Raw genomic sequence first — 26,490 nt, 5'->3', positions numbered from 1 at the left:
CAGCTGCAGGAACAAAGGATTCCAGCACCAGGAAGTTTGCAGCAGCCAGCCACATTCCCTCCCTTTTAGTATAAAAGAAGCTTGAATTCTAACTCGAGTAAGATGGTTCTTTGGGACACCAGTCCACCATCTTCTCAGTCTGCTGGCTTTTTGAATAAAGTCACTCGTTATTCCTTGCCCCAACACCTCGTCTCTTGATTTATTGACCTGTTGAGCTTTGAGCAGTACGTGCTTGGACTCGGTAGCACTCTCTTCCACAAATTCTTGCTTAGTCATGTTCTGGAGGTTGAAGTCTTTTCCTAGATCTAGAACAGAAGTATATACCATTGGGGAACCTGAGAGAGATATTTTGGCTGCCTCAAGAAACAGAAGGAGTAGACTTGCAGAATCCCACTTTCCTAATGGTTACTAAAGTACACCAATACACATAAAGCATACTAATTTTCAAAAAGGAAGGAGATAATGAGACCTGGCTGAAGGACCTTCCTCCTGATTTCAGAAGGATAACTTCGCACAATTCCTAAAGCAAAGCACTGGTGCAACATCAGTTTTGTTGTACAATTCATATTCTGTTCCATGATTATTTAATTTAGTGGAAATCCTTCCACATTCTGGTGACAGAGCAATAGTTAATCCTACATAAGATCAACATTGTTATGAAATCTCTTCTCTGAGACATGAATTTTGGGAAAGTTAACAGAAGTTGTAAAAGAGCTGCTAGCAGATGCTATTTCAAGCCTGAACATTTTACCTGGTCTTTTATTTTATTTTTATTTTTATTTTTATTTTTTAACATCTTTATTGGAGTATAATTGCTTCACAGTGGTGTGTTAGTTTCTGCTTTATAACAAAGTGAACCAGCTATACATATACATATAGCCCCATATCTCCTCCCTCTTGCGTCTCCCTCCCATCCTCCCTTTCCCACCCCTCTAGGTGGTCACAAAGCACAGAGCTGATCTCCCTGTGCTATGCAGCTGCTTCCCACTAGCTATCTATTTTACATTTGGAGGTGTATATGTGTCCATGCCACTCTCTCACTTCATCCCAGCTTACCCTTCCCCTCCAGGTGTCCTCAAGTCCATTCTCTGCGTCTGAGTCTTTATTCCTGTCCTGCCTCTGGGTTCTTCAAAACCATTTTTTTTTTTTTTTAGATTCCATATATATGTTAGCATATGGTATTTGTTTTTCTCTTTCTGACTTCACTCTGCGTGACAGACTCTAGGTGCATCCTCCTCACTACAAATAACTCAACTTTGTTTCCTTTTATGGCTGAGTAATATTCCATTGTATATATGTGCCACATCTTCTTTATCCATTCATCTGTTGATGGACACTTAGGTTGCTTCCATGTCCTGGCTACTCTAAATAGAGCTGCAATCAACATTGTGGTACATGCCTCTTTTTGAATTATGGTTCTCAGGGTGTATGCCCAGTAGTGGGATTGCTGGGTTGTATGGTAGTTGTATTTTTAGCTTTTTAAGGAACTTCCATGCTGTTCTCCATAGTGGCTGTATCAATTAACATTCCCACCAACAGTGCAAGAGGGTTCCCTTTTCTCCACACCCTCTCCAGCATTTATTGTTTGTAGTATTTTGATGATGGCCATTCTGACTGGTGTGTGGTGATACCTCATTGTAGTTTTGATTTGCATGATTAGTGATGTTGAACATCCTTTCATGTGTTTGTTGGCAATCTGTATATCTTCTTTGGAGAAATGTCTATTTAGGTCTTCTGCCCATTTTTGGATTGGGTTGTTTGTTTTTTTGATATTGAGCTGCATGAGCTGCTTGTAAATTTTGGAGATTAATCCTTTGTCAGTTGCTTCATTTGCAAATATTTTCTCCCATTCTGCGGGTTGTCTTTTGGTCTTGTTTATGGTTTCCTTTGCTGTGCAAAAGCTTTTCAGTTTCATTAGGTCCCATTTGTTTATTCTTGTTTTTATTTCCATTTCTCTAGGAGGTGGGTCAAAAAGGATCTTGCTGTGATCTATGTCATAGAGGGTTCTGCCTATGTTTTGCTCTAAGAGTTTTATAGAATCTGGCCTTACAAATAGGTCTTTAATCCATTTTGAGTTTATTTTTGTGTATGGTGTTAGGGAGTGGTCTAATTTCATTCTTTTACATGTAGCTATCCAGTTTTCCCAGCACCACTTATTGAAGCGGCTGTCTTTTCTCCATTGTGTATTCTTGCCTCCTTTATCAAAGATAAGTTGACCACATGTGTGTGGGTTTATCTCTGGGCTTTCCTGTTCCATTGGTCTATATTTCTGTTTTTGTGCCAGTACCATACTGTCTTGATTACTGCAGGTTTGTATTATAGTCTGAAGTCTGGGAGTCTGATGCCTCCAGCTCCATTTTTCTTTCCCAAGATTGCTTTGGCTATTTGGGGTCTTTTGTGTTTCCATACAAATTGTGAAATTTTTTGTTCTACATCTGTGAAAAATGCCATTGGTAGTTTGATAGGGATTGCATTGAATCTGTAGATTGCTTTGGGTAGTAGAGTCATTTTCACAATGTTGATACTTCCAATCCAAGAACGTGGTATATCTCTCCATCGGTTTGTATCATCTTTAATTTCTTTCATCAGTGTCTTATAGTTTTCTGCATACAGGTATTTTGTCTCCTTAGGTAGGTTTATTCCTAGGTGTTTTATTCTTTTTGTTGCAATGGTAAATGGGAGTGTTTCCTTAATTTCTCTTTCATATTTTTCATCATTAGTGTATAGGAATGCAAGAGATTTCTGTGCATTAATTTTTTATCCTGCAACTTTACCAAGTTCATTGATTAGCTCTAGTAGTTTTCTGGTAGCAACGTTAGGATTTTCTATGTATAGTATCATGTCATCTGCAAACAGTGACAGGTTTAGTTCTTCTTTTCCAATTTGGATTCCTTTTATTTCTTTTTCTTCTCTGATTGCTGTGGCTAAAACTTCCAAAACTATGTTGAATGATAGTGGTGAGACTGGACAACCTTGTCTTGTTCCTGATCTTAGAGGAAATGGTTTCCGTTTTTCACCATTGAGAACAATGTTGGCTGGGGGTTGGCGTATATGGTCTTTATTATGTTGAGGTAAGTTCCCTCTATGCCTACTTTCTGGAGAGTTTTTTATCATAAATCAGTGTTGAATTTTGCCAAAAGGTTTTTCTGCATCTATTGAGATGATCATATGGATTTTCCCCTTCAATTTGTTAATATGTTTTATCACATTGATTGATTTGTGTATATGGAAGAGTGCTTGCATTCCTGGGATATACCCCACTGATCATGGTGTATGATCTTTTTAATTGCTGTTGGATAGTGTTTGCTAGTATTTTGTTGAGGATGTTTGCATCTATGTTCATCAGTGATGTTGGCCTGTAGTTTTCTTTCTTTGTGACATCTTTGTCTGGTTTTGGTATCAGGGTGATTGAGGCCTTGTAGAATGCGTTTGGGAGTGTTCCTCCCTCTGCTATATTTTGGAAGAGTTTGAGAAGGATAGGTGTTAGCTCTTCTCTAAATGTTTGATAGAATTCCCCTGTGAAGCCATCTGGTCCTGGGCTTTTGTTTGTTGGAAGATTTTTAATCACAGTCTCAATTTCAGTGCTGGTGATTGTCTGTTTATATTTTCTATTTTTTCCTGGTTCCGTCTCGGAAGGTTGTGCTTTTCTAAGAATTTGTCCATTTCTTCCAGGTTGTCCATTTTATTGGCATATAGTTGCTTATAGTAATCTCTCAAGCTCCTTTGTATTTCTGCAGTGTCAGTTGTTACTTCTCCTTTCTCATTTCTAAATCTATTGATTTGAGTCTTCTCCCTTTTTTTCTTGATGTGTCTGCCTAATGGTTTATCAATTTTGTTTATCTTCTCAAAGAACCAGTTTTTTGTTTTATTGATCTTCGCTATCGCTTCCTTCATTTGTTTTTCATTTATTTCTGATCTGATCTTTATGATTTCTTTCCTTCTGCTAACTTTGGGGGGTTTTTTTTGTTCTTCTTTCTCTAATTGCTTTAGGTGTAAGGTTAGGTTGTTTATTTGAGATGTTTCTTGTTTCTTGAGGTAGGATGTATTGCTATAAACTTCCCTCTTAGAACTGCTTTTGCTGCATCCCATAGGTTTTGGGTCGTCATGTTTTCTTTGTCATTTGTTTCTAGGTATTTTTTGATTTCCTCTTTGATTTCTTCAGTGATCTCTTGGTTATTTAGTAGTGTATTGTTTAGCCTCCATGTAACTGTATTTTTTACCGATTTTTTCCTGTAATTGATATCTAGTCTCATAGCATTGTGTCCGGAAAAGATACTTGATACTATTTCAGTTTTCTTAAATTTACCAAGGATTGATTTGTGACCCAAAATATGTTCACTCCTGTAGAATGTTCCATGAGCACTTGAGAAGAAAGTGTATTCTGTTGTTTTTGGATGGAATGTCCTATAAATATCAATTAAGTCCATCTTGTTTAATGTGTCATTTAAAGCGTGTGTTTCCTTATTTATTTTCATTTTGGATAATCTGTCCTCTGGTGAAATTAGGTTGTTAAAGTCTCCTACTATGATTGTGTTACTGTCGATTTCCCCTTTTATGGCTGTTAGCATTTGCCTTATGTATTGAGGTGCTCCTATGTTGGGTGCATAAATATTTACAATTGTTATATCTTCTTCTTGGATTGATCCCTTGATCATTTGTAGTGTCCTTCTTTGTCTCTTGTAATAGTCTCTATTTTAAAGTCTATTTTGATAGACTATATGAGAGTTGCTACTTCAGCTTTCTTTTGATATCCATTTGCATGGAATATCTTTTTCCATCCCCTCAGTTTCAGTCTGTATGTGTCCCTAGTTCTGAAGTGGGTCTCTTGTAGACAGCATATATACAGGTCTTGTTTTTGTATCCATTCAGCCAATCTATGTCTTTTGGTTGGAGCATTTAATCCATTTACATTTAAGGTAGTTATCAATATGTAAGTTCCTATTACCATTTTCTTAACTGTTTTGGGGTTGTTATTGTAGGCCTTTTCCTTCTCTTGTGTTTCCTGCCTAGAGAAGTTACTTTAGCATTTGTTGTAAATCACGTTTGGTGGTGCTGAATTCTCTTAGCTTTGCTTGTCTGTAAATGTTTTAATTTCTCCGTTGAACCTGAATGAGATCCTTGCTGGGTAGAGTAATCTTGGTTGTAGGTTTTTCCTTTCATCACTTTAAATATGTCTTGCCACTCCCTTCTGGCTTGCAGAGTTTCTGCTGAAAGATCAGCTGTTAACCTTATGGGGATTCCCTTGTGTGTTATTTGTTGTTTTTCCCTTGATGCTTTTAATATTTTTCCTTTTTATTTAATTTTTGATAGTTTGATTAATATGTGTCTTGGCATGTTTCTCCTTGGATCTATCCTGTATGGGACTCTCTGTGCTTCCAGGACTTGATTAACTATTTCCTTTCCCATATTAGGGAAGTTTTCAACTATAATCTCTTCAAATATTTTCTCAGTCCCTTTCTTTTTCTCTTCTTCTCTGGGACCCCTATAATTCGAATGTTGGTGTGTTTAATGTTGTCCCAGAGGTCTCTGAGACTGTCCTCAATTCTTTTTATTCTTTTTTCCTTATTCTGCTCTGCAGTAGTTTTTTCCACTATTTTATCTTCCAGGTCACTTATCCGTTCTTCTGCCTCAGTTATTCTGCTATTGATCCCTTCGAGAGAATTTTTAATTTCATTTATTGTGTTGTTCATCACTGTTTGCTTGCTCTTCAGTTCTTCTGGGTCCTTGTTAAACGTTTCTTGTATTTTCTCCATTTTATTTCCAAGATTTTGGATCATGTTTACTATCATTATTCTGAATTCTTTTTCAGGTAGACTGCCTATTTCCTCTTCATTTGTTTGGTCTGGTGGGTTTTTACCTTGCTCATCTGCTGTGTGTTTCTCTGTCTTCTCATTTTGCTTAACTTACTACGTTTGGGGTCTCCTTTTTGCAGGCTGCAGGTTCGTACTTCCCGTTGTTTTTGGTGTCTGCCCCCAGGGGCTAAGGTTGGTTTGGTGGGTTGTGTAGGCTCCCTGGTGGAGGGGACTGGTGCCTGTGTTCTGGTGGATGAGGCTGGATCTTGTCTTTCTGGTGGGCAGAACCATGTCCGGTGGTGTGTTTTGGGGTGTCTGTGACCTTATTATGATTTTAGGCAGCCTCTCTGCTAATGGTTTGGCTTGTGTTCCTGTCTTGCTAGTTGTTTGGCATAGGGTGTCCAGCACTGTAGCTTGCTGGTTGTTGGATGGAGCTGGGTCTTAACATTGAGATGGAGATCTCTGGGAGAGCTTTCACCATTTGATATTACGTGGAGCCGGGAGGTCTCTGGTGGACCAATATCCTGAACTCGGCTCTCCCACCTCAGAGGCACAGGCCTGACACTCGGCTGGAGCACGAAGACCCTGTCAGCCACATGGCTCAGAAGAAAAGGGAGAAAAAAAGAAAGAAAGAAAGAAAAGAAATAAGTAAGTTAAAATAAAAAGTTATTAAAATAAAAAATTTTTAAAAATTATTAAAAATAAAAAAAATTGAAAAGTAATTAAAAAAAAGAAAAATAAAGAAATAAAGAAAGAAGAGAGCAAACAAACCAAAAAACAAATCTACCAATGATAGCAAGTGCTAAAAACTATACAAAAAAAAAAAGATGGACAGACAGAGCCTTAGGACAAATGGTAAAAGCAAAGCTTTACAGACAAAAATCACACGAAGAAGCATACACATACACACTCATAAAAAGAGAAAAAGGAAAAAATATATATATATCTATATATATTTTAAAAAAAAGGAAGAGAGCAACCAAGTCAATAAACAAACCTACCAATGTTAATAAACTCTAAATACTAAACTAAGATAAACATAAGACCGGAAACAACTTAGATGCAGAGAGCAGATCCCAAGTCTACAGTTGCTCCCAAAGTCCACCGCCTCAATTTTGGGTTGATTCGTTGTCTACTCAGGTATTCCACAGATGCAGGCATATCAAGTTGATTGTGGAGATTTAATCCGCTGCTCCTGAGCCTGCTGGGAGAGATTTTCCTTTCTCTTCTTTGTTCGCACAGCTCCTGGGGTTCAGCTTTGGATTTGGACCCGCCTCTGTGTGTAGGTCGCCTGAGAGCATCTGTTCTTCGCTCAGACAGGACGGGGTTAAAGGAGCAGCTGCTTCGGGGGCTCTGGCTCACTCAGGCGGGGGGAGGGAGGGGTACGGATGCGGGGCGAACCTGCGGCGGCAGAGGCCAGAGTGACGTTGCAGCAGCCTGAGGCACGCCGTGCGTTCTCCCGGGGAAGTTGTCCCCGGATCACGGGAGCCTGGCCGTGGCGGGATGCACAGGCTCCCGGGAGGGGCGGTGTGGAGAGTGACCTGTGCTCACACACAGGCTTCTTGGTGGCGGCAGCAGCAGCCCTAGCGTCTCATGCCCGTCTCTGGGGTCCGCGCTGATAGCCGCGGCTCGCGCCCGTCTCTGGAGCTCATTTAGGCGGTGCCCTGAATCCCCCCTCCTCGCGCACCCGAAACAATGGTCTCTTGCATCTTAGGCAGTTCCAGACTTTTTCCCGGACTCCCTCCCGGCTAGCCATGGCGCACTAGCCCCTTCAGGCTGTGTTCACGCCTCCAACCCCAGTCCTCTCCCTGCGATCCGACCGAAGCCCGAGCCTCAGCTCCCAGCCCCCGCCCTCCCCGGCGGCTGAGCAGACAAGCCTCTCGGTTGGTGAGTGCTGCTCGGCGCCGAGCCTCTGTGCGGGAATCTCTCCGCTTTGCCCTCTGCGCCCCTGTGGCTGCGCTCTCCTCCGTGGCTCCGATGCTTCCCCCCTCCGCCACCCGCAGTCTCCGCCCGCGAAGGGGCTTCCTAGTGTGTGGACACCTTTCCTCCTTCACAGCTCTCTCCCACTGGTGCAGGTCCCGTCCCTATTCTTTTGTCTCTGTTTTTTCTTTTTTCTTTTGCCCTACCCAGGTATGTGGGGAGTTTCTTGCCTTTTGGGAAGTCTGAGGTCTTCTGCCAGCGTTCAGTAGGTGTTCTGTAGGAGTTGTTCCACATGTAGATGTATTTCTGATGTATCTGTGGGGAGGAAGGTGATCTCCACGTCTTACTCCTCCGCCATCTTGAAGGTCTTCCCTTACCTAGTCTTTTAAATCAGACCACTTATGAAAAGAAAAAATAGCATCCTGTTTTTGGTTAGAGACCCTTCTCCTTACCATTGTATGTCTTGATTTATTTGAGTCTTTACTGTTTTTTATAAGGATCATAAGTTTCTGAGAAAATAACTGAATGTTAAATGGAATGGCTCTTATCTTTTTTACAGTATCAAATGAAATAATATGTCAGGAAATAATATTTAGGTTATGGGTTATGCCTAACTCATAGCAGGAACCCAATTACTGCTGAGTGTCAGCCTTTAGTTTCTAGATAATTGATTAAAAATACACAAACTGGGGACTTCCCTGGTGGCACAGTGGTTAAGAATCTGCCTGCCAATGCAGGGGACATGGATTCGATCCCTTGTCCTGGAAGATCCCACATGCCGCAGAGCAACTAAGCTTTGCGCCACAACTACTGAGCCCGTGAGCCACAACTACTGAAGCCCACGTGCCTAGAGCCCGAGCTCCACAACAAGAGAAGCCACTGCAGTGAGAAGCCCGCACACCGCAACGAAGAGTAGCCCCTGCTCGCCTCAACTAGAGAAAGCCTGCAAGCAGCAACGAAGACCCAACGCAGCCAAAAATAAATAAATTAAAAAAAAAAAGAATACATGAACTGATCAAATTACTTTTAAAAGTAGGTGAAATGGCCAATTAAGTGGACAAGAACACGTATTCTACAGCCAGACTGCCTAGGTTTGAATTTGAGCTTTGCCACGTACTCTTTGTATGGCTTTGGGCATACCACCTAACCTCTCTGCCTCAATGTTTTGTTCCTAAAGTGGGAAATATAATATTACCTCTGCTGTAGGACTGTTATAGAAATCTGTGTAAACAAATGTAAAATAATGAATGTAAATTGCTTCTAGTACCTACCATCGTAAGTTGCTCTATTTTTTACTTTACATAGAACTATGTTCGTATTCTGACTTTTCACAGATGGTGAAGCTATTTCCTAAAATGTTAATAAAAATGTGGTCTATTCAAGAAAGTTAAGACTTATTTTGATGGAATTCTTGCAATGTATCAGTGCAGAACAAAGTAGCGTAGAGGTTTGCAATTCATCAGTGAATTCAAGCAGAGAAAAGAGCAAATTCAAGGACCTCAGAGCTGCAAGAGCAATTCAGTTCTGGATTGTCTGGATTGTCTATCCTTCCAACAATGCTGGAAAAGCTGGGTCCTGCTGTGTAGGAAATAGGACCAAACCAGGGGAAATTATGTCATAGAATAAATTCTGAGTTCCTAACTCAAAAAATAGCTTTGAGGTTTCAGCACACAGATATACATTTGTCCTCAAAAGTAAGAAACTTGGGTATCTTATCTTTTATGAGTTCTTTATGATGCAAAGTTTTAAATTACTTCATGTTCTTTTCATGTATTGGATATTGTATGGTGTCTGAGTACATGGGCTTTAGAGTCAGAATATCTGAGTTCAAATCCTGCCTTTACCCATGTCTAACAAAGTGACCTTAGGCAAGAATAACTTAACCATTCTGCGACTCCAGTTCCTTATTTGGCAAATGAACATAAGAGTATTTGCTTTCTGTGGTTGTTATGATCATTAAATGTGGTGGCATTTATAAAGCGCAAAGTAAGACTTCAATAAATGTAGTAAATTTTATTCCTTCTTTTCAATTCCTGAAACTTGTTTCAAGAGCTTCTAAGAAGAATAATACACAGAACACAATATGTAAGCACTAGAACTATAGTTTTTATGTGAGCACAAATTATTTTTAACTGAAGAAAATCTGTGAAAGTGTAATCAGCTCTACTTATGAAATGGACACAAATATTTCTCTGTAGCATAAGATAAAGATATGGAATTTAATTGTTCACAGTGCTCCAAAGCAGTTACCAGAGATTTGTCATTAAAGCCAACATCGGTATCTTGTTGGTAATTTATGTATCAACCCTGCTTCCCTAATGGAATCTGTGTATTCCAATTTGTTTTATTCTTTCTGATCCCAAAGCAACGGCATTCCTTGTTAACAATTATATATGCCATCAAAAAAGTACATCCTTTTCTTAACATACCAATCATGGCACAAACTTCTGTTTTTTCGTTCTTGAAGGAGCTCAAATTTCTTTTGTTTGAGTTACTCTTGACCCTGTATGATTTCACCCCTTTGTAGAGTAATCAGCTCATCCTAGTTTTCCCAAGACATTCTTGATTTTAGCACTGAAAGTCTTGCACCCACGGAAACTCCTCAGCCCTAGGCCAGTCAGGACCGTTAGGCAACTTACTTCTTTGTTGACAATCCCAACCTAGAATAACTTCTTTTGCTTCTAAATTTTTATGTAATATGTTTAGCATGTTACATTCATTTGGTACTTCCAGAGTTTACATTTTGTCCTATGTAAAGGGTTTTACTACCTCAGTAAATTTTAATTTCTTGAGGAAGCAACACCATATATATGAATCATACATGTGCATTGAAGCCAGTATACCTGAATTCAAATACTGCTGGCTGTATCAGGTTGAGAGTTTTAATTAATTGTTCTTTAAATATGAAGTTTTCTTATCAACATCTATTGTACCAGGTATGATTCTCAGTCTACAAACTCAATTGAGGGGAAAAAAAGTTTTCAAAATTATTATAAGACCAAAATAATATATAGAATCAAATATATGGGAAATCTAAATACAAAGTAAAACCCTATTTTTCTCTATAACAAGTTTGAAAAAATTGATTTGGTCCATTAGAATATAAAACATGCAGATAATGTTGAAAAATATCTAATTTAATTTAATAAATGAATTTATCTGTCAATACATTTAAAACTATGTTATAGGAAATAAAGATATTTAGAAATATTGCTTTTCTCTGTTCTCATATTTGATGAAACAATTTAATTCAGATTCTTCACCTGCAACTTGAAAATAAATTTCGTAGTCACCATTAGAACCATTATTCAAGATATCTAACAGTTTTTTAGAAAATCTTATTTTCATTTCCATTTAAACACTTGGAGATATGCTGCCCTTTTTAAATGCATCATGTGCTCTGTGCATGATGTTGTCACTGGAAGCTTTATCCTATGCCTCAAGAATCCATTCACATAACATTAGAAAAATTTTTTTTTCATCTCTTATACATATACTGCTGATCTCCACAAAACAGACAAATAAAAACATGTAATGCTTTTAATAACATAAGGCTAATTTACAATACTATTGAACACAAATTATGAGCACATATTCCTAGAAATAATTACCACATGTGTATTGTATTTTTTTGACTTCTTTTTTTAATGATGACTCTTTCACGAGTGAGCTCTAAGCATCCATAACTGGCATTGACTGAGGTTCTTTAAGATTAGTTTGCCTCTCCTAGATATTCCTTTTTATTCCATTCATCAGAATGAAATTATGACTCCCAATCCCACCACTGCATAACATGAAAAGCTACTTAAGGACTCTGAGAAGGTTATTGTTCCTTTTCTGGGTTATTAATCGAAGTATACAAATGGAAATAAAACAAAGATTCAATTGGACTACATGATACACGTAGTTGTGCTGACAGCTGTGTTAAATGCCAAGGTAGCTGTTTTCTGGTGGTAGTCTTGGTTATTCTTATTGCACCCATCTTCATACATCATTTGGGAGAAGATAAAGTAGTTATTATTTGCTGCTAAGGACAAAATACATAAAGATGGAGAGAGGGAGAGAAGACAAAGGGGGGTGGGGAGAGTGAGAGGGAGGAAAAGACCTGGTCTTTAGATATCCTAGAAATAGTTCATTTATCCCTAGTGTGTCAAGCTCTCTGATGTTCTTTAAGAATGTAATAAATAAAAAAATATATACTCCCATTTTCACGGAATGGATGCATTTTATTATTCTATCACCACGCAATGATGGTTTCAGATCAGTCGTGTCACTTTTCTGCCAGAGGTCCTTTGAGTTAAATTCAAATTAGCTGCTGTAAGCGTGGCCTCTGCCATGTCTCATGTCACAGCCTGAAGCCAGCAGTGAAGTGCTTGTGGTCGTGATATAAGTGTTTGATATAGTGGAATATAACAAAGCACCTCAGCTTCTCTAGAAAAAGAAATGTTATGTTGTTGTTTTTTGGCTTGTTTCTTTTGGAGTATCTTTTCCATTTATGAGAGTTTTGCTGGTTCTCTTTGGAAGGGGGTGGAGTGTGTGTTTGAATAGCCAAAAGAGATGGACTTAATCCTCTCCACTAGTTATGCATTAGCATGTTATGATTATTTTTATTGTTGAAATGTTTTACATTTCAGGAAAATTGTTGATTTTCTAAAGAATATAAGTACTTATTAGAGAACTACAAAAATATATTTGTAAAGATAATATGACCTTATTTCTATAAAGTTAATTGGCATGGACAAAGTTTGGTTTATGTCACATATGGTAAACCTGTGTGGTCTTGGCCATGTTTGCTAAATTTGACAAACCTCAGGTTTCTCATCTGCAACTTGGAAGTAATAGTATCTTGCATGATAATCTCACCAAATTTTGATTACGTAAGTGAAACATTCTTACAAAATATGTAGAACGATATCACAATTATCCATCTACCCTACCCTGAAATAATTTTACAACTTATTTAGGCACATGAATTTTTTTACTTACTGTTCCAAATGTTATTTCAAGATTATTAACCATATGTAGTAGAACTAGTTTCAGAGGCTTTTATAATAAAATTCTATGTATAGGAAAAAGCTTGTTTTTTAGATGGAGTACCTTTTACTTTTACAGTGTTACTATTTAAATCTTATTCATGAAAGAAAGAGGAAGCAGATGATTTGTATTCAAGGATCTATGGTAAATAAAGATTTAGAAAGAACAATTTAATGAATTCTGTGATGGAAGGGAGTGGATGATTAAAATAATAATAGTTTATGTAGAGCTCAATGTAACAGAGCTGTGAAATAAAGAGAAGATAATAAGCACCTATTACCTGGAGCCTTCCTGTTTCTCATGTGGAAATCATATGTGCTTCCTTGGGCCACAGACTGCAGTAAGAAAAGTTGAGGCTAAATTGGTAGTCTGAAAGACTAAAAGTAGCACACCTACCTGAGCGGCTCCAACTAGCACAACCATATGTAAAAGTGACATTAGTGTCAAGCATACCAGCTGTGCTGTGTGATCTCTGGGTTATTAATGACTGTGCACGGGGCATGTAACTCGTACTCTGAACCAAATTCCAGAATTCCTTTCTTCTGTTCTGATGACTTTCAGTGCCTCTTCCCAGTGTGATCTAAAACGTCTTCTTTTCTCAACTCTGAGCCACCTTTATGCAAATAAAATTAAAATAAAGAAATAAATACTATCAAAATGCATTTGATATTTAGAAGTTGTTAAGATGTCATACATAATGCTTTCAATTGTCTTTTCTCCCACTAGAATTGCAAGTTTTAAGGAGTTCTTTGGAAATATATGTATATGTATGATATCAGTCAAGCAAAATGATTTCTAATGGAAAGTTACTAAGTTCACTATGGAGTACAGATATAAAAATCTTTTTATTTTCACACGAAATGTTAAAATGTTCTTGCAAGTAGAAACTGGTAAAGAACAGCCTTATAAATTGAAAGTAATACCAGGAAAAGAGAGAGAACTGTTTAATCATTTAGCACAAGTTATACTCCAAAAGGCAAAAAACTGGTCAAGAGAAAGTGAATTCAGTTTTAAGAATTAAAGTCATTTTGATTCAAGCAATACATAATTTTATTTTAAAATTCTTTGACATGGTTTATAAAGGGACACTATTTGGAGTACACACATTTTGTGTGTCCTGGCTGGCTCCCTTGCAAGACAGTTCTTGAGTAATAGGGCTCAGCTTTATAATTGGAAAAGTTCAGTTCAGGTCATTATTAGTGAGATCAATTAATCATTAATTTTCAAAGTTGAATATGAAAAAATGTTAATGGCAAACAAAAGATGTTTCTTATAATTAACACTGAAAGTGAACAGTGGCTGTATGACATGAGAATTGATGCAATAGGCCTATAGATGGTGCTGTGGAGGAAATTTATGTTTCACACCTCTATGTCCAGACACCACTTTTCCAAATGGACACAAAAAATGTGATACAAATGATTGACTTTTAAAGTGATCAGCTAGAAAAAGTCCTAGGATATTTAACTTCATTTCTAGGTTTTACAGGGGAAGAAATGAGAAGAAGTAAGTCCCCCAAGATATATAATAAAACTAGTTAGCCCAGATGCCAGTGCTCTAAAATGGAGAAAAAAGCAGCTGGCACATTATGAGTGGAAAGGCATGTGTGAGCAAAAGTAGCAGAAAACAGGGTAAGTTGGTTAGTTATGGTGTAAAATACTAGATCACAAAATAGAATTAATAAAAGAGAAATGTGGATATTGCTGAGATGCAAAGAACCATTCCACAGCCCAGATCATATTCCTCTGATCATATCAACAAAATTTATTTTAACTCAGAACAATAAAACTGAAAGGAGTCTAGTATGCCTACTGGGACAATTGCAAGCTGCTCCTTCCACCCCTACTTCTCCCACCACCATCAAATCACTGTTACAAATGTTTTAACAGAGACATACTGACTTTATAGAATAATGCATGCAAGCAGCAAACAATTCAATGATATGAATTTGCTTCTTTGCAAAATTACATTTTCTCTGATTAATTTGCTGATTCCCATGTATGCTAAGTATGATGTGTCTTTGACTTTCGTATCAGCCTGGTGATTCATACTAAGTGTATGAGCTTATCCTAAAGCAGGAACTGCTGTTCTATTCACTTTAAGAAAATAGTAGCCTTGCTTTCCTTATACAATCTGTACACTTTTATTGTTTTCCAAAAACACTTTGTTCCATGTTTTTTTCCTTCTTTTAAATGAGCCCTTTTTAGCATGAAAGGTATCAAATGATAAAACATAGCAAAACAGTGTTCTTTCTAGCTTCTTTAACATAAAGTTTTGTTCCCTCTAAGAAGTCAGATAATTATAAAGATTTCTCTTGGAATCTGCATTTACCTTTTGAGAAATGTCTGTCATATCATCCATAATGGCACAGACTATGTGTTAATTATTTCTTAGCCAGAATAAATCACGAGATCTTGAAGTACTTCAGATGTCACAGTAGGAAGAAAAGGGTAGATTGACACTTGGCAAGTAGAAAACAATGTATCCAGAGAGAGGGAAAAGGACAGAGGGTACAATGGGACTGGTGACATAAATGGCGAAGAGAAATGACTAGTACAATCATTATGAAAACCTTTTTAAATGGAAAGGCGTAGGTTTTTCCCATTCACCCACTCCTACTCTTGCACATACTGCAATTAACCAAATGCTCTCTTTTTAAAGGTGGAATTTCTACCTGTGGCAAATGACGTTTACATTCTGGACACAGGTTTTAGAATGTAAAGGAAAAGCTAGACCCAGTGCTGAAAAGATTTTCTCATTTAGTTTCAGCAAAATAGTTTTTTTCCTAGAGTAGGATACTATTCAATACATTTCTTGTACTGTATTTTCTAGGTAATTGTTATAAATTTCGTTCAGTGAAAAACAAGAACAGTGTTTGTTGGGCTTAGGAAGCCATAACTAATAATCATTTTTAAAGAACAGAAATTCTGTTTTCAGCTCTGGTGATTGAATTAAGGGCTAAAGGCAGCTGTCCGTTTCTGCTTTCTAAACTTATCTCTTTTTACAGTGCAAGGTACTCTTTCTTCTCCCAAGCTTTATAAACTCACACGAAACCCACCACTATCAACACAGAGAAGGGCATGTATCCGCTGGCCTTAATGGTTGAACAAAGGGATGGGCTCTTGACCCAGGATGGGCAAATTATTTCCTGGAATTTACATGTAATGAAAAGTGAAACCCTTCCTGTCTTCTGAAGCTTCTGGGATAAGATCATTTAAGTTTAGAGGCGCTGAGAGCCATACCTCCCACTTTGTGGAGAAAACAATGACTCTTCAGCCTGGTCTCCATAATCTCAGTAGAAGAGATTGAGGACAGCATTACAGAGAAGAGATAGAGAAAGAGGAAGATGTGTAACGACAGAGAGAAAGATGAATATAGAGAAAAAGAGATCTAGAGGCAGCAATTGAGTTTCTGGATCCAGTTTAGCCTGAGAGGAGCTCTATATGTCCCCATCCTTTTTAGGTGATTCAGTGCATTTCCCTTTTATTGGTTGATTTATCTGAGTTCTGTTTTCTGTTAAACCAGTTTGAGTTGGGGTCCTGTCACTTAAAAAAGTAAAGTCCTGATTAACCAAAGGACAAAGGTGTAGCAATAGAAAGAGTGTAAGGACTTGAAAACCCATTAGAATATCAGTTCCACCACTTTTTCACTGTGATATGTGGGAAAATCTATCTCTCTTAATGTCATCCATTTATTAGTAAAATGGAGTTACTACACTTTGTCTCATAGACTTTCTGGGAAAATCAAAAGTGATTTGAAAGAGGAAGGGACTATCTAATCATTCTAAACTGAACTGAAAAGTCTACCCAGATCTTTATGTCAGAAAACTGAGCTGGAAAAGGAGGTGCAGTAGAGAGCAAAGAAAGAGTGGATCGATTGTGAGGTGCTGCTGGCTACCTCAATGAAGATGCTTCATGGCATGGTGTCATTGGCACTTTTGGGAATGGATACGCTTTGTAATAGGAAGCCCTCTTGCCCAGAGTAACTATTTCTGCAAGTTTCCTACAGAAATGGAGCCTGTTTCCTCTCGAATTATCCTATACTCTTCTTTTTTCCCTTAATCCTTTCCAGCCTTTTAAATCAACAAAACGGGGGTGTCCTATTTTCAATAACTTTATTGTTTTTTTGCAGGCGTTGCGGCTCTTTATGTTCTTTAAGAAAATGAGCACTTGAAATCCATTTTAAGGCTCTTAAGAAAGGGTGACTTTTCCTTTCATTTTGCTTTGTATTTTGATCCATACCATTTGGTGACATTTAACGTAGAATATAAAAAATTTCTTCTATTTTATTTAGAAAGGGCTTTTACTTGGTTACTGTTCCTAATGTTTCTAGAAGGCTCAATACCCAAAGTAAATGAAGTGGGTGGATGTTTGCCATGTGTTTCTGGATATAAGCAATAAACCAAATATTACTCTATTTTATGAACCTAGAGAAAGTGATGCCAGTGACACATACGAATGGCATTTCACCTGTCGTATTATTTCATCGTTAATGGTTTAATGACGGCAATAAAGCAGAATGCTGGGTGATCACACTGTTTCCTCCAGGTTGCCTGTGCCTCAGCTTGGCTATCCTTCCTGTTCATCTGCTCTAACACTTTGGAGAAGAGGTGACGATTTTGCTTTTTTAGTCCGATTGTGTGGGAACAGCAAGAGGAGTAGAAGAAGGGGGGTGGAACAAGGTTGCTAATGGCTATACCTCCATCAGATTTAATTGTTTTTCCTCTTTTCAGCATTTCCTTTTTAGCACCCTCTGTAAGTCCTGAGGTACAATATCAATAGGTACAATGTAAAACAAGATGTGATTAATAAGGAGGCATGCTAAGATGACCCCCAGATTGCATTTCTAAAATGAAACATTCTAGATGAGTTCTTGATGGGATTATTTCACATCGCATCACTTTCTCAACTGCTACTTGTTTGTGAAGCCCTTACAGAAGGAGAAATTAATCAGAAAAGCAAGAAACCTCTAAAAGCTAGAAAGGCAGAATTTTGGTGAATCAGAAAATGTCTGCATTTGGGTAACAGCAAATGAATTTTCTATACTCCAAAGTGAGTTACTTGTTGAATAAAATACTGGCTAAGGAAAGATTTCCAGAGGCAAAAAAGTGTGCCCCAAAAGTCACAATAAAATGTTGAAATGTGTGTTTGTAGCTTATATTCAATAGCTAAAACTGGAAATCTATCAATAGCAAGTGAGTATGGATTTGTTTTCCGTATGCTTTAAATACAATCTTTATGTTGCTAATTCTTCTATATTTCAGTGATGATGATGATGATGATTTACCTAATAGTATAACTAGTTAAATTATCTTAGTTTTAAGTTTCTTGTCTTAGAGAGTATTATTTTCTATTTTTCTCCCTTAGTATCAAGCACTGAATACATAGAAAAACTTAAATAGAGCTCAAGGAGAACAAAAAATTATGAATAATTTTGATGAGGAAACTAAAACATAGAAAAGAGTTAAGTGTCTCAAAATCACATAACTTGTTTGTAATAAAATATGGGTTCTTAATATCTAATCATGTGCTTATAATCGAAAATTATTGATAAACAATGCTAAGTTCCATGGTCTTTATAGTTGGAGGAAAAAAATACCTCCCTCTCCTGTGACTTGCTGAATAATCTAGGTAGTCGGATTTATGCAAACACATTCCAGTTCTAGAATATTAAGAAAAGTCATTTTTATAAAAATGATATTTATTTCAGATTAGAAACATGTGAGTTACACTTCTGGGAAAGCTTTCTCAACTAAACAGCTTCAGCCCTTCCCAGTATAAGGCCCTGCTCTTATATAGAAGGCTCAGTGGGATTTATCAATGTTTACTATTTTGCACATATTGTATACATATTATCTACCAATATTTTAAACTAACACTAGCCCTGCAGGATTAATATTTCCATTCCCACTTTGTAGACAGGACAACAGAGGCTCAGAGAACCTAGGGGACAGTTTGGGGGTCACAGAGCAGCCCAGTGGAACCACTCAGTGCCTAATGCAGATTTTCTGATCCCAAAGCTCCGTTCCTCTGAGCTGCTTCCATAAAGAAGAGTGAATCTCAACTCTGTCCACATCTTAGAATCACTTGAGGTGCGTAAAAAAAAAAGGACTCCTGAGAAGACCCCACCTACAACTGATTAAATTGGAATCTCTGTTGGTGAAGCCTGGGCACAAAACCTCGACAGGTGATGCTAGTGTGCACCCAGGTGTGTGAACCTTTGTTCTGGAAGATAAACAGGAGAAGCATTTGTTCATGAAGGGGAAAGAGCCATAAGAGCAATTTCTCATTGCCGTAGAGTTCTTAGGGTGGCCTATGATTTATCATCCAAATCAGAGCACATTAGAGAGTGCAATGAGAGGGCTATTAATAAAAAGCAGGGACAACAAAAATAAACCAGGTCTGTCCTGGGCTAATGGATCAGTATTTCACTTTCTCTCTGACCCAAACTGAGTCCCAGGGCATTGCAATCCAATGGCAAGGATTGCTTTATTTAACTCTGCCTATTATGGCATGTCACACAAAGGATACCCATAGTATTTGAAAGGCAAATACGTTCAAGTCGTTTTTGCCTCTCTATTTAATAGAATATCACTCATTTTCTCACTTAAAATAATTGGTAAAATTCTATGAGGTGGAGGAAAAAATAGTCATTATTTTCCAAAACCAAGAGCTTAAATAATATTTCCATTGTGAAAAAGCTTTCTAGACAGGTGCTATCTAAATGCCCTACTTAACTGCTCTATTTAGTAGACTATGTCATTTATTCTGAGAATTTTCAGAATTATCTTCCCATCTACTTTATAGATCTGGGTTTTTAGCTGAATTAAATGGACATAAGGATACTTCATGTATTTTATATAGCAAAATAATTACATTTACACTAAAAAAAAATAGGGGTGGTTTTGTGTAAATAACAATCCTAGGCAAAGTCCATAGGAAATAAGGTGACGTATTTTTGACAGATAATGAACTAATAATCCTTGTCATACAAAGCAGCGGGCCATATCTGATCTCCATGTCTCTAAATAGCAATTCAAAAGGAACATGCACTGCAGAAATGTCACCAATATAATCGTCTTGAGATTATCTAAATCACCATAAGTAAGCTTCATAACTGGAAATATATGGCAAACTATTTATTTTGAATAAAAACATTAGAAGATTTAAATAGTAAGGATTTATTGTGCACTAATGTACACTTACAAGAAGCCCTGGGGTAGTCACTCATCTGAGTCTTTTTTAATCTTCCACCTTATAATTTATACTGCTAAATTAACGTAGGAGCCAATGAGCTTTTCCTATACGCTACAGAGAATAATAGATCATAGAGGCCTTCCAGAGTATATAGCTCTATAAAAAGCTCTGAAAAATACATTTAACTCAAATCTCTTTCCAATCATAAAAGTTGATTAATTCTTGATTGAAAACATAACTCTATACAAAGTAATGCTAAGTAAATTGTATTTTGTTCAGCACATTCCTTGAGAGTTCTACCCAGGTTTATTAAACAGTAAAAAACACCAACCTTTTTCTAGGTAGTTATTTCATATAATTATATTGTACTAGACTATTCAAGACACTGATGGGTATATATTAGAGAAAGATCATATGATAAATGATAAAAATACTTATTTAAGAAGAGAAGTATAAATTATCCATGCACATTCTATGTTTAGAGTAGAAACTAAGAAATAATTTAAACATGTATAGCTCTGGTCCTTCCCTGATTTCTGCTTTTGTCTTTACTTTGCCTTCTCAATGGCCCCTGCAGTTTCTGAATGCTTAGTGCTCTCTTACTCTTGGGAGAATAATATGCTTCATTTATCTCCACCAAGCAGATGTCTCCCAAATCTGTGCTTCAACACCCCTTTCTCGCCACTGTCCCTCCTTTGATCTATAATTTCATATTCCCAAGTGAAACTCTCACTGAAATTTCCCTTGCTAATATCAAACAATGAACCTACAAATGAATCCATCATAAAAGTTAGAGATAAACACAGTCTTTGATGCTCTTGTCCAGTAGTTTACACGATGCTCAATTTCCTTTTGTAGAATCCTCACTATTCATCCTCACTATTTTTCATGGACTTCTTAACCTCACAGCCTCATTTTTTTAGCACCCCACCCCCACCCCTGGGCCATGTTTTCTTCCCTACAGACACATCCTAGAAACATGCTCCTAGAGCATGCATGGGCAGGGGTGGGGTCATTCTAGTTAATTCCCTGTGATGGCACACTTGACTTCACTGATTATGGTAATTATGTCTCCACTGTAGTCGTCCTCTTCTGTTTCTCTGCTGGAAAAATTGCTATCTCCTTAACAACAGCAGCAAGGACATGCTTTTCTCTGCCTCAATTCCAAAATTTAATTTCCCATGAATCACTGAAAGAGAAGTAAGACATTGTTTAGGTTTAGAAATTTGCAGTTGGACTGCGGAAATGATGATCAACCTACTTTCTTTGCCCTACTTCTAGATGGTGTGTGAAAAGCTGTCAGATGTTTTTTCCCTTAAGAAATAAGGGCTACCATATTCCAATTGATCTAAATGTTATTTTAAACCAGTTTTTTATTTTATTCTTTTGAGTAATTTAATGAAAAGAAAGAAATCTAGCCATGTCCTAGTGGGGTTAAAAAATAAAGTGGAAAGCAGAATAATGCAACCACCCACTGTGGGCAGAGGGAGAGAGTTTTATAAGATTATTCAATCTTAAGTTTTTTAGAGAGCCTAGTGTGCCATTATCAAGTCACATAAAGGAGTCCATTAAGACAAGAATCCAAGTTGTACCACTGAATACTCCATGCGCTAATAACATGTGACACCACATGAACATTATATAGTTAAATAATAAAACCCCATTCTGCTACACTTCAAGAGGTAGCAAGCAAAGTAACCATTTCTGCAGAGGCAGAAAGACTTTCATATATGACTTAACTTGGAAGTTATACTTCTCCAGAACAAAGGGCTGTTTATGTAACTTCGCCTCCACTGCACAGAAATAAGGGGGGTATACCTGGATAGTAAACCATGGCAGCAAGAAATTTGTACTTAAAAGAGACAGAAATCCCTAGATTTCCAGAAATACTTTGATTTGTCCAGTATCCAATTAAGAACATGGATAGCCAAAGCTATATACATAGTTGATGAAGATGCTAATAAAATAATTATCTGCATACCTCTCTGCAACCTTTGACCGATTGCACTCTTCATTCAGGCCATTCTTGTTCACCACAACATATATCCCAAGAATTTATCATAGTAACTAGTACATACTAGGGACTAAATAAATAATTCTAAGGAGATACTGCGAATTTTCTACAAATAAAGTCCTGATTTAAAGAACGGGCAACACTTGGTATGGATGATACAGAAGATGACTAGCTGATAACATAGAAGTGACATGGAAAAAATAACAGCAGTCTCTTATATAGTGCCTATATGCCAGTTGAGAATATGTATGTAAATTTATTCCATTCTATAATAGGTATTATTATATGTGAGAAAAAATTAAAGGTATAAAAAGTAAAAATGAGAAGGAACACGTTTTAGCTTGCATAGGATGTGAATGTTGTACAAGGGACAACCAGAAGATGACAAAATAACTTTAAAAAAGAGAGAATTCAGTGAATCAGTAAGGTACACAATTGATATGCAGTAATTAATAGCTTTCATATATGAAATAACATCTGTGTAGAACATACAGTGAAAGATAAGACCCCGTTTGGAATACTAACAACAAGGATGAAATATCTAGGGATAAAATTAAAAATGAATTAGCAAAACCTTTCAGAAGAAAATAAAGATATTAAAGAGGGAAAAATGAGAAGCTACATAAGTACTTTTTGAAATATGCATGAAGAAACGCTGAAAGACTGCATGATAATCTCTCCGAGAACACATAAGAGCCAAGAGCAGTTTTTATATGTATATGAGTTGTGGGCAATGTGGGAACTTGAACCATGGGGTCAAAGATGGGAGGAAGAGTTTATTTCTCTTTATAAACTTTTTGGTCTTTGAATCTACGAGTGGATCACCCATTCTCAACCTAAGAAATAAGTTTAACCAAATCATGAGCATCTGTTTTATCTTAATAGAACAAAATTCTCAATATACGTATCAGCTAACAAGTGCCCAAAATTCACTGCCAATCAATCTTATACTCTTTTACATGCATATACTATAATGAATATTTTAGGTGATGGCAATAATTTTCTATAATGAGTAGACAACAGATAGATCACTCAGTAAATTTTGTAGGAATGTGGACTTGCAAATAATTCTCAGTGCGGTGAATCTAGTGCAAATTCACTTATCATGAGATGAAGCAAAATGAGGAATTTCAAAAAACAGTGAAATTATCTGATGATCAATTTTAGGGTCTTGCTTTAGAAAAATTATTTTTTTAAAAGCCTTTCAGAGGATTTCAGCAGGAACCTGTAAATATGTCTCTATGTCTTTCCTGACATCAGTTGGGCAATACTGAGTATACTAACTTCTTTAGGAGTGGCCATTTCATGCTCAGAATCAGAGAAATGCACTAACTGCTAAGCATATTTTTGACTAGAGTTTGCACAGAAATGATGAAATAACTCCCACCAGGAAACAACCCAGGGGGATAAGGCTCACAATGCAAATCCCCTGGTACCCAGGGAGGAAGTGGGTGTTTGGAGATCTTCAGGGCACTTAGTGAGAGTTACAATCTGGTCACGCTCTTCTTAAAGAGGAGCAGGGAGGATGGTAGCATCCTGGAGAGAGAGCCATCTCTCCTCGACCCATTTTAAGGAGGCGGACCATGGTGTTTCCACGTGAATGAGTTTTTCATCTAATTAGGTGACTTTCACACAATGAGGTTACTCTTTATTAGGTCTAGAAAACACATTTATTCCTTTAAACATTCACCTTCTAGATGAAATTAGCATTGAATGTAAGAACAAACATTTCGGATAGAATTAAGACAGCAATGGAGTTGTTACATAATTTTTCTCCAATTAACTGAAGGCCTTCATCAATTTTGTACAAAATTGAAACAAAATCTGTGACATGTGGAGGAATATAATAAAGTTCTAAGAGCTATAAAGCACAGAATTTCAAAAATTCAGAATGTTGAACTATTTTGAGATTACCATGTTCAAATGACTCCTTATATTTATTTGTTAGAAAATTGTTATAACATCTAATCAGCTGAAGAACAACACATACTTTGGTGACACATAAGGTTAATGTAAGAGTTGGGAGCATGAACCCTGGAGTTAGATAGCCTGGGTTTAGATGCCTGCTCTGTTACCTCCTCAGCTGTTGAAGCCCTCTGTGCCTATCCTTCCTCATCTGCAAAATGGGGATTATAACGGGGTCTTTCTCATAGGGTTGTTGTGAGTATTCAATGAGTCTTTTTATGATTAAGAAATAATTTTTGTCTCAAGTGATCATATGGTTACCTGGCAAATTTGAGGCATAATAACAGAGAAGATATTAGAGAGATGTAATTTAACATAGAAAATTCGAGAGGCAGTCAAGCACAGGGCTGTCATTGAGATGTGCTTGTGTTTGAATCCGAGTTGCTCTGCTTGCTAGATAAGTGCTTTTTAGCAATTTACTTAACCTTGGTGTGACTAGGTTTCCTCGTTTGCAATTCATTTGCAAAATGCATCTGCGGTAGCTACCTCATCGCGTTCTTGAGAGAATTTAATGGATTGATAAATGAACGAGTGCTTGAAATCGTCTCTGGTACATAGAATAGCTTAAATAAATATTAATAATACTTATTATAGCCCATCTCTTATACTGATACAATTGATCATTCAGTTAGTCATTTTTTCTATCTTAAAAATCAATGTAGATTACCATTTAGTAGTGATCAAGGTGAATGAAATAAAAAAGGTTTGCTTATAACATAAAGCTCTGTTCCAAACTGTGGTGTATGTGACAGAGAGGTGTGCAAGTTGATCCACTGAGATACGGGAAGAAGCCATTAGAGTAGGAATTCTATTGAATAAGAAAATAAAGTTTCAATAATATTTAATATATATCTTGAATATAGTGGATGTAAAAGGATGTCGGGCCTCAAGAAGATTTTATAGACTGGTGTGAAAGTTTAGGAAGTTTAGAAATAACAAACATAAAAGAATAACGCAATCTACTAGAATGGACTGAATAGCCAGCACGTTTGATTTCTAGAGCAGTTCTGCCATTTCTTTCCTCTGTAATTCTAGGCCAGTCGGACTAAAGGTAGTCCCAGGATTAACAGCAGTAGCAACACCTGGTAACTTGTTAGAAATGCAGATTCTGGAGCCCATCCCAGACCTACTAGAGCAGAAATTCTGAAAGTTAAGCATTCTAGTTTAACAAGCCTTCTAGGTGATCCTGATGCATGCTAAAGTTTAAATTTTGGCCCCAAATTGTTTCCATCACTATTTTAGTTTCATTACGTGTTGATAAAATGTCTTAATCAGAAACTGTCATCTTAAAGAATAGCTCTAGCAATTCATATTTAGCATTTCTACTCTGTCTAAAGCATCTTATGAAATGTAAGGCATGTAAATTGATTTCTATCCAACAATCACAGGTTTTTGTCATCTAAATAATTGTTTCTGAGTAAAAGATTGCTTGCAAGACTCTTTGAGAGAAAACGTAGGAAATTTGAGAAATAAGATTTCAACATTATAAGGGATTATTTAAAAAATCATACCAGAATCAAATAATTTGACTTTTGCATTGCTTAGCTCAAGGATGGATAATTTTCTCCAAAAGTATTTTAAAATTTTTATTACTGTGCAAATGAAAAGTGTGTAAGAAGCTAACATGGATGCAAATAATTCGATTGATTGATTTCAGACAAATTATGTCTAAGCAATATACACAGGCAGTTCTCACTTTGTATCTGCTTATGTGGGACCAGAAAATTATTCCGGATGCTGACACCCTGCATGAGAAAATAGAAAGACTCGTCAAAGAAAAAGAAGATATAAAATAGGGACAAATGGAAATTTTAGAACTGAAAAATGCAGTAGCTGCAACTTAAAATGTTGACTTCACCAGCAGAACGTAAGGGCCAGAGGAAAGAATCGGTAAACTTGCTCTAAGTAGAAAAATAGAAATGATCCCATCTGAACAACAGAGAAAATATAGAGCAAAAATGAACAGTATCAGGGACCTGTGAGATACATAAAGATCTAACATTTGTGTTGTCTGAGTCCCAGCAGAAAAGGAAGAGGGTGGGGTTTTGAGTTCACTTGAAAGTATAACAGCTAAAAAATTCCCAAATTTGGCCAAAGAAATAAACTAAACATTCAAGAAGTTGAGCAAATCCCAAACAGGATAAACCCAAAGTAATTCCATTAATATCTATGAAGTATACATGCCAAATCCTCCTTACAGTATAAAGGCTATGAAGATGGATAAAGTAAGGACACTGCCCTACAGTGATAGTTTCCAGTCTTCTTAGGTATATAGAAATGTAAACATATCACTTTAATCAATCTGATAATTGTTATGGTGAATGTCTGTGTAGTTTGCCACGGGACACCAGAAGGAGGAAACTTGGATGAGAGGACTTTTAAGCTGATTCTCGAAGTATGAGTGCACCCAAAAGAAAGGGCCTCAGGAAGGGGGTGTAAGAGGGATTTACTGGCAAAATAAGAAGCATTGAACAAAGACATAAAGCCCTGAAACAATGTGGTGTAAGTATATTTTTGATATTACAAACTGCAACTTATAAAGTGTATAGTGGGAGATAAGACTAGAGAG

The sequence above is a fragment of the Eubalaena glacialis genome, chromosome 16, assembly GCF_028564815.1.
Source record: "Eubalaena glacialis isolate mEubGla1 chromosome 16, mEubGla1.1.hap2.+ XY, whole genome shotgun sequence".
In the NCBI taxonomy this organism is placed as follows: domain Eukaryota; kingdom Metazoa; phylum Chordata; class Mammalia; order Artiodactyla; family Balaenidae; genus Eubalaena; species Eubalaena glacialis.
Note: the sequence above shows the minus strand (reverse complement) of the source record.